Here is an 8,021-nt window from a genome sequence, read left to right on the forward strand (position 1 = left end):
TTTTATTCATTGTATTATTCATTTCTGACTAGTTCTTTTTATGGTTTCTATGTCCTTTTTTAAGCTGTTGACATTCTCACCAAGTTCCTTGAGCACTCATAACTTTTTTTTTTTTTTTAAACTCTGTATCTGATAGTTTGTTTACCTCCATTTCATTTCTTTTTCTGGAGAGTTCTGTTCTTTTATTTGGGGCTTGTGTCTTTGTCTCTCCATTTTGGGTGCCTCTCTGTGTTTGTTTCTGTGTATTAGGTATATCTGCTGTCTCCCAGTCTTGATAGGATGGCCTCATGTAGCCGGTGTCCTTTGGGGCCCAGTGGCACAGTCTCCCTGATCACCTAAGCCTGGTGCTCCAGGAGTATCCTCTGTGTCGTTTGTGTGTGCCCTCCTGCTGTAGTTGAGCCTTGACTGTTGTTCGTATGCCCATGGATGAGGTTGACCCTCAGACTGGCTGGCTGTGAGGATTGGCCACAACCACAGTGTATGAACTGCTGTGCAGGAGCTAACCCCATGAACAGGATTTGCCCCAGCAGGGCCTGATGCCTGTTGAGAACTCCCTTGGGTGTGCCACTTACAGAGCTAATTGAATCACACTCTGTTGTGCACTGAAGCCAGCCACCAGGTGTGTTGTTTCTGGGGCCTCTTGGGAGGGACTCTGGTGCTGGTCTATGTCAGATGCTGCCTATGACTGGCCTTGGATTACTGGTTATAAGCTACAAAATGATGCACAGTTGGTAGCTGCCTATTCTGGGCCTGGGTACATGTGCGAGAGACCAAGTTGTGAACCACCAGTCTCAGGCCTGGGGCAGGTCAGCAAAAGGCCCAGAGCACCCCAAGACTCACCCCTGAAAGCTGGCTGCCCAATTAGATCAGCCACTGAAAGACCCTTGGCAATAAACGAGTTTTGTGAAGTAGGTTCTCAGGGAGCCACTAGGTAAGGGTGAGCAGTGTTCACCAGGTTATTACAGATTCAAATTGGGCTCCAGTGCTGGGTCTGAGGCCACTCAGAAAATGTCTCAAGGTAACTGAGACCAGCCACCATCTGCTGGGGGCTGCAGACTTCTTTGGTGGGGCAGAGTCTCAGGGAGTCACCAGGGTGGAGCTAACAGAGTTCATCATACTAATGCAAATTAAGATTTGGCCGTGTGAAGGGAGGGCAGAGCACAGGAACAGCGTCATCTGTTGGCCCATTGGAAGATGGCCCTCATCCTAAAGCCACACAACTTAATTTCTCCCTGTGTGTCTCTGCTACCCCTCGAGCTTGTCCAGAATTCATCAGGAGTCTTTTCAAGAAAGTCTGCAACACAAGTTCAGGCTGGCTGTGGGCAGAACCTAGAGCATGTGCACTACCTGGGTAGAATAGGGCCTCTGGGAGTCATCAGGATGGAGCTCGTGCAGCTCCCCAGGCTAATGCTGTGGGGGGGAATGCTTGACCCAGGAAAGATGACATCTGTGGGTAGTGCAGGAAAGATACTCAACACTGGAACTTGGTGGCTGTTCCTCCAGCCCTCTCCCTGAAGCCACACAGCTCTGTCTCTCCCTGTACGACTCCAGCACTTTCCAAAGTGCTGTCTCTCTGCTGGAACCCAGGATGAGTGCCTGCAAGTGATATTTTGTGTGTGTTCTTTTTAAGAGGACGCTTGGGTTTTCAGCAGCCTTCTGTCTCACCCAGGCAGATGAAATCCTTGTTGAACTTCACAGCCAGATGTTACATGGCCTCCTCATCCCGGCACTGGTGCCCTGGGCTGGGGAGACCAGTGTGAGACCACCTGCTCTTCACAGGGGACTCTGCAGCTGAGATATCCCTCTGTATTCACAACCACGTGGGTGTGGGTGGGGCCAGCAGTTTTACTCTTCACCTTTCCTATCAGTTTCAATGTGGCTTCTTCTGTATATCCTTAGTTATAAGACTTCTGCTCAGCTTGTTATCCAGGTTGATTGTTCAATAATTTAGTTGAAATTTTGATGTAGTCATGAAAGGAGGTGAGTGGAGCTTTCACCTTCTCTGTTATCTTGGTTTCTCCCCTCAAGTTCCCAAACATTTTAACATGCCATGCTCTACACCAAACATTTAAAGGACAAAGCTCCAGAACACTTAAGTACTATGCTGCTTTCCAAAATGACTATAAACTTGAGAAACAAATGGCACATCACCAAGTAAAGATGTTTGCTTCGTGCAGACCAGAATAAGATTACGTCCTTGCCAGCAAACTAATTTGCAGTTTTCTCCTTCCTTCTGGAAGTTGTTCTTTCTTCAGGCTATACAGTTTCTAATATAGGCACTTCCTCCTGCCACCCTCACAGTTTAGATCTTCACATCCTGCTTACTTAGGTCCTTGGTTGTGTGTGTGTGTGTGTGTGTGTGTGTGTGTGTGTGTGTTCCTTTATTGATTTTTAGAGAGGAAGGAAGAGGGAGAGAGAGAAACATCGATGAGAGAGAATGATTTGTTGCCTCCTGCATGCCCCGCACTGGGCATTTGGCCCACAACCTGGGCATGTGCCCTGACTGGAAATCAAACCAGCGACCTCTTGGTACATGGGTCGACACTCAACCACTGAGCCACACCTGCTGGGCAGTCCTTGTCTTATTTTATTGGCACACTGAAAATGCTTGGTGAAGTTGCTACTCTCCAGGCCTACACTGTACATTGTCAGCAGGACCAAGTGCTTTATATATATCTTATGTCCAGTACGTACAAGAATTCAATACAAGTGGTGTTTTTCCTTAAATGTGCTGGACCATATGCTTTCCACTCCCAAATAAAGTTAAACTTTAGATATAGTCAGCATTCTGTGAAGTGCAATTCCCTGTTACCAGGTACTTTCACTTCCTATCTCATCCAACATCATATTTATCATGTATGCTCTTACTTCTGGGTGATATATCTGTGTTCCAAAGTGTCCACAGAATTATTTGATCTGTCCTGAGTCTATGCAAAGCCACAATGTGCCTTCTGAATCATTCAAAATTAAAGCATATTCAGTATTATTCAATTTATTGTCTAATTAATAAAACAAACAGAAAACCCAAATGGTTCACTTGAGCTTTTTCCATTAGGTATACTAGGTATATATTGAAATTTTAAATTGTAAAACTAAATATAAGAAACTAAATATAAGAAAAAGTAAGTATAACTTTAGAATTGAGTATATTCTGGTCAATTTCACTAAAATAAATATATCTCATATAATATATACTAATCCAATGTTAGAATACATTTCTCTCCCAACTATACCCAATAGTAATTTATGGTACTACACAGTCAGTTAAACAAAAAGTATCATACAAGTAGGTACACAGTAAATATTTATAGAATGATCATTACAGTGATCCTATAATGTCCTATGAATCATATTATCTAGATCATAAATTTTCTTTCAAATGTGCCTCTCATCTACCCTTCCTGGCTGTAACTTCTGGAGATAAGAGAACATTAGCTCTCTCAATCACCTCTGCCCTTGTTGCCTTCGGTATTGCCTTAAATTCAGTACCTTCTTTCCAGGCAAGCAGAGGCCCAAAGGACTGAAGTCTGGGCCAGGTATGAGAACCCAGGAAGCTGAGTGAGAGAGGTCTATCACTTACCCAGAGGCTACAGTAAGAGGCAGCATCTTGAAAAGAAGCCAAACCAAAACCCAGGCAGATAATCCTCTTGATAGACCACTTTATTACTCCATAAGCAAAAATAAACTCAACATAATTAAAGATTTAAATATAAGACCTGAAACCATAAAGAAGAATGAAATATTGCCATTTTGACAACATGAATATGTTCTGGTAAGTGAAATCCAAAGAGGCTAGGGGTGGAGATCAAGTGTCCAAGTGCAAGCCAAAGGAACCAAATGAGATCCAAGGACCTAACTGGACAATGAGGAGGGACACATCTGGAAAAATCTACTACTTGTGAGAAAGCTACTGCTATGCCTTTCTTTTTACAAGGTGCCAGTAGCTTCAGCTATGGAGGGAGCCGGAAAAGTTACCAACCAGACAAGAGTACATTTCTCTCAGTAAATGAAAGGAAAAGAGGGAGGGATTATTTCTAGTTCCATGAGAAATACAAATGTCATTTGTCACAGAACTAGAACAAATAATTCAAAAATTATATGAAACCACAAAAGACCCCAAACAGCCAAAGCAATCTTGAGAAAGAGCAAAGTAGAAGGTATCACACACCCTGACTTTAAACTATACTACAAAGCTATAGTAATCAAAACAGTATGGTACAGGTGGAAAAACAGTCACATAGATCAGTGGAACAGACAGAGAGCCCAGAAAAAAACCCATACTTATGTAGTCAATAAATCTAGAACAAAGGAGGCAAGAAAATACAATGGGGTAAAGTCAGTCTCTTCAACAAACAGTGCTGGAAAAACTGGACAGACATGCAAAAAAAAAAAAAAAAAAATGAAACTAGACCACTTTAATACACCATAAACAAAAAATAAACTCAAAATGAATTAAAGATTTTTTTAAATGTTTTTTATTTTATTTATTATGGAGAGAGACAAAGGGAGAGGGAGAGAGAGATACATCGATGAGAGAGAACATCGACTGGCCACTTCCTGCATGCCCCCCACTGGGCATCATGTCCACAACATGGGTATGTGCCCTGACCGAAAATCGAACTGGCAACCTCTTGGTGCATGGGTCGACACTCAACCAGTGAGCCACACTGGCCTGGCAGATTAAAGATTTAAATGTAAGGCCTGAAACCATGAAAAAAGAATGAAATCTTGCCATTTTTGACAACATGGATAGACTTAGAATGTATTACGCTAAGTGAAATAAGTCAGATAAAGAAAGACAAATACTGTATAATTTCACTTATATGTGGAATCTAAAAAAAACAAAGAAACAAAACAGAAACAAATTCATAGATACAGAGAACAAACTGATGGCTGCCAAATGGAAGAGTGTACAGAAAAGTTGAAGGATATTAAAAAGTATAAATTGTTACTATTCACAATTGCCAGGACATGCATACAACCTAAGTGTCCTTCAATAGATGACTTGATACAGAGGATGTGGTACACACAGGGGTTGGCAAAAGTAGGTTTACAGTTGTGAGGACACAAAATGGAGTTAATTCTTGTATTATTATTTAATTACTTACTGTATTATTTGTATTCTTATTATTTTTTTCCTTATTTATGATTTATCTTTTAGGTAATGATGGTTGGTAATTTAAACCAACTTTTGCCCACTCTTGTATATATAATGGAATATTTAGTCCTAAGAAAGAATGAAATGCTGCCAATTGCAGCAACATAGACGAATCTAGAGTGCATCATGCTAAGCAAAGAAGTCAGATGGAAAAAGACAAGAACCATATTATTTCACTCATATGTGGGATATAAAGCAGAAAGCAACAAATGAACAAACAAACTCACAGACACAGACAATGGTATGGTGGTTACCAGAGGAGAATGAGCATGGAGGGAGAATAAAGAGGGGAAAGGAAGTCAATATCAGGTGACTAAGGGCAACTATGGGTGGTGAGCATACAATGCAATACACAGATGATGTATTGTAGAAGTGTACACCTGAAATTTATGTAATGTTATTTAACCAATGTCACCCAATAAATTTAATAAAAGAACAAACTGGCAGTTATAAAATAAGTCACAAGAATATAATATACAGCAGAGGAAATATAGTAAAAAATATCCTAATAACTATGTATGGTGACTAGACTTATCATGGTGATCATTGCATAAGGTATATAAGTGTCTAATTACTATAATGTACACCTGAAACTAATACAATATTGTATGTCAACTATAATTTAAAAATAAATTTTTAAAAAAGAGGGAGAGAGGGCAAAACTTGAGATACATTTTTTGTTTGTATATATTTAGTGACAAAGAATAATGAATGAATCATACACTTTTGCATAGCTTGGTGAAAAAAATAAACATGATCATAGTTCCTTTGCTAGGTTTTTCTGAGCTAAGTAAAAGTGGAATTTCAGACATTGTTTGTATATGAGTCTCTTGATGGACACTCTGGGTAGAATCTAGTATAAGAAAATTACTGAAAGTGATATGGCCCTTCGGGCAATTCCTTTTATTTATTTTTTAATTAATTTATCTATTTTTGTTACAGATGTTTCTCCTTTTTCCCCCACTGATTCCCCCCTCTCTCTCTCTTCCCACCCTGTCCCCAGCTTTGTTGTCCATGTCCATTGTTCATGCATACATGCATATAAGTTCTGTGGTTTATCTCTTCCCCACCACCCCCTCTTCTGGGGATTGTCAGTCTGTACCCCACTTCCACATCTCTGGAACTACCCCATTCCTCAGACTGTTATGTTCATTATATTCCACAAATAAGTAAGATCATATGATACTTGTCTTTCTCTGTTTGGCTTGTTTCACTTAGGATAGTACTTTCCAGGTCCCTCCATGTTTCAAAGGATAAGAGGTCTTTCTTTCTTACAGCTACATGGTACTCCATTGTGTACATGTACCACAGCTTTTTTATCCATTAGTCTACTGATGGACATTTGGGCTATTTCCAGATCTTAGCTATTGTAAATAGTGCTGCTACGAACGTGGGGGTACATATATTCTTTCTGATTGGTGTTTCAGGCTTCTTAGGATATATCCCTAGAAGTGGGATTACTGGGTCACATGGAAGTTCAATTTTTAATTTTTTGAGGTAACACTATATTGCTTTCCATAGTGGCTGCACCAGTCTGCATTCCCACCAGCGGTGTACTAGAGTCCCCTTTTCTCCACTTCCTCACCAACACTTGTTGTTTGATGATTTGTTGATGGCGGCCATTCTGACAGGTGTGAGGTGATACCTCATTGTTGTTTTAATTTGCATCTCTCTGATGATTAGTGATGATGAGCATTTCTTCATATGTCTCTTAGCCATTTGTATGTCCAGTTTGGACAAGTGTCTATTTAGTTCCTCTGCCCATTTTTTAATTGGGTTCTTTGTCTTCCTTTTGTGGAGTTGTATCAGCAATCTATAAATATTGGAAATTAACCCCTTATCTGATATATCTTTGGCAATTATGCTTTCCCATACAGTGGGTAGCCTTTCTGTTTTGATGATTGTATCTTTTGCTGTGCAGAAGCTTTTGAGTTTGATGTAGTCCCATGTGTTCATTTTCTCCTTTGTTTCTGTTGCCCTAGGTGATGTATCAGTGAAAATTCTGCTCCGTATGATGTCCGAAATTTTGTTTCCTACAGTTTCTTCCAGGATTTTTATGGATTCATGAGTCACATTTAAGTCTTTTATACATTTTGAGTTTATTCTTGTGTATGGTATAAGTTAATGATCTAGTTTCATTTTTTTGCATGTAGCTGTCCAATTTTCCAAACACCATTTATTAAAGAGGCTGTCCTTACTCCACTGTATGCTCTTCTCACCTTTGTCAAATAATTGACATATTGCCTTGGGTCCATTTCTGGGTTCTCTGTTCTGTTCCACTGGTCTATATGCCTATTCTTGTGCCAGTACCAGGCTGTTTTGATTACAGTGGTTTTGTAGTATAACCTGAAATCTGGTAATGTGATCCCTCCAACTTTGTTCTTCTTTTTCAAGATTGCTGTGGCTATTTGGGGTCTTTTTGGTTCCATATGAACTTTTGAAGCATTTGTTCTAGTTCTGTGAAGTATGTCGTTGATATTTTGATGGGGATTGCATCGAATCTATAAATTGCTTTGGGTATGGACAATTCCTTTTAAAGGAATGTCCTCTGCCTGGTGGGAAGGTGGGCCAATAACCAGACACTCTGTACCAACTATTTAAATTACAGCCTTCTAATAAGGCCCTCTGGTTTATGAGCTCAGAATAGTTTTTTAGATGCCAAGCATTGCATTCAACAGAGCTCACAGTTACTTCATTACAACAGCAGGGATTCAGGGTTCCCAACAGTTGGTATAACCACATTATTCTCTCTAAAAACTCAGGCATGTCTTCAGCTTCTAAATCATTTCCTCTAAGCCAGTGGGAGAAAAATTATTGAGAAGGGAGATGTACCTGCCATTTCTTTTGTACAGAGTGTAGTGAT

The sequence above is a fragment of the Molossus molossus genome, unplaced genomic scaffold (assembly GCF_014108415.1).
Source record: "Molossus molossus isolate mMolMol1 unplaced genomic scaffold, mMolMol1.p scaffold_m16_p_15, whole genome shotgun sequence".
In the NCBI taxonomy this organism is placed as follows: Eukaryota; Metazoa; Chordata; class Mammalia; order Chiroptera; family Molossidae; genus Molossus; species Molossus molossus.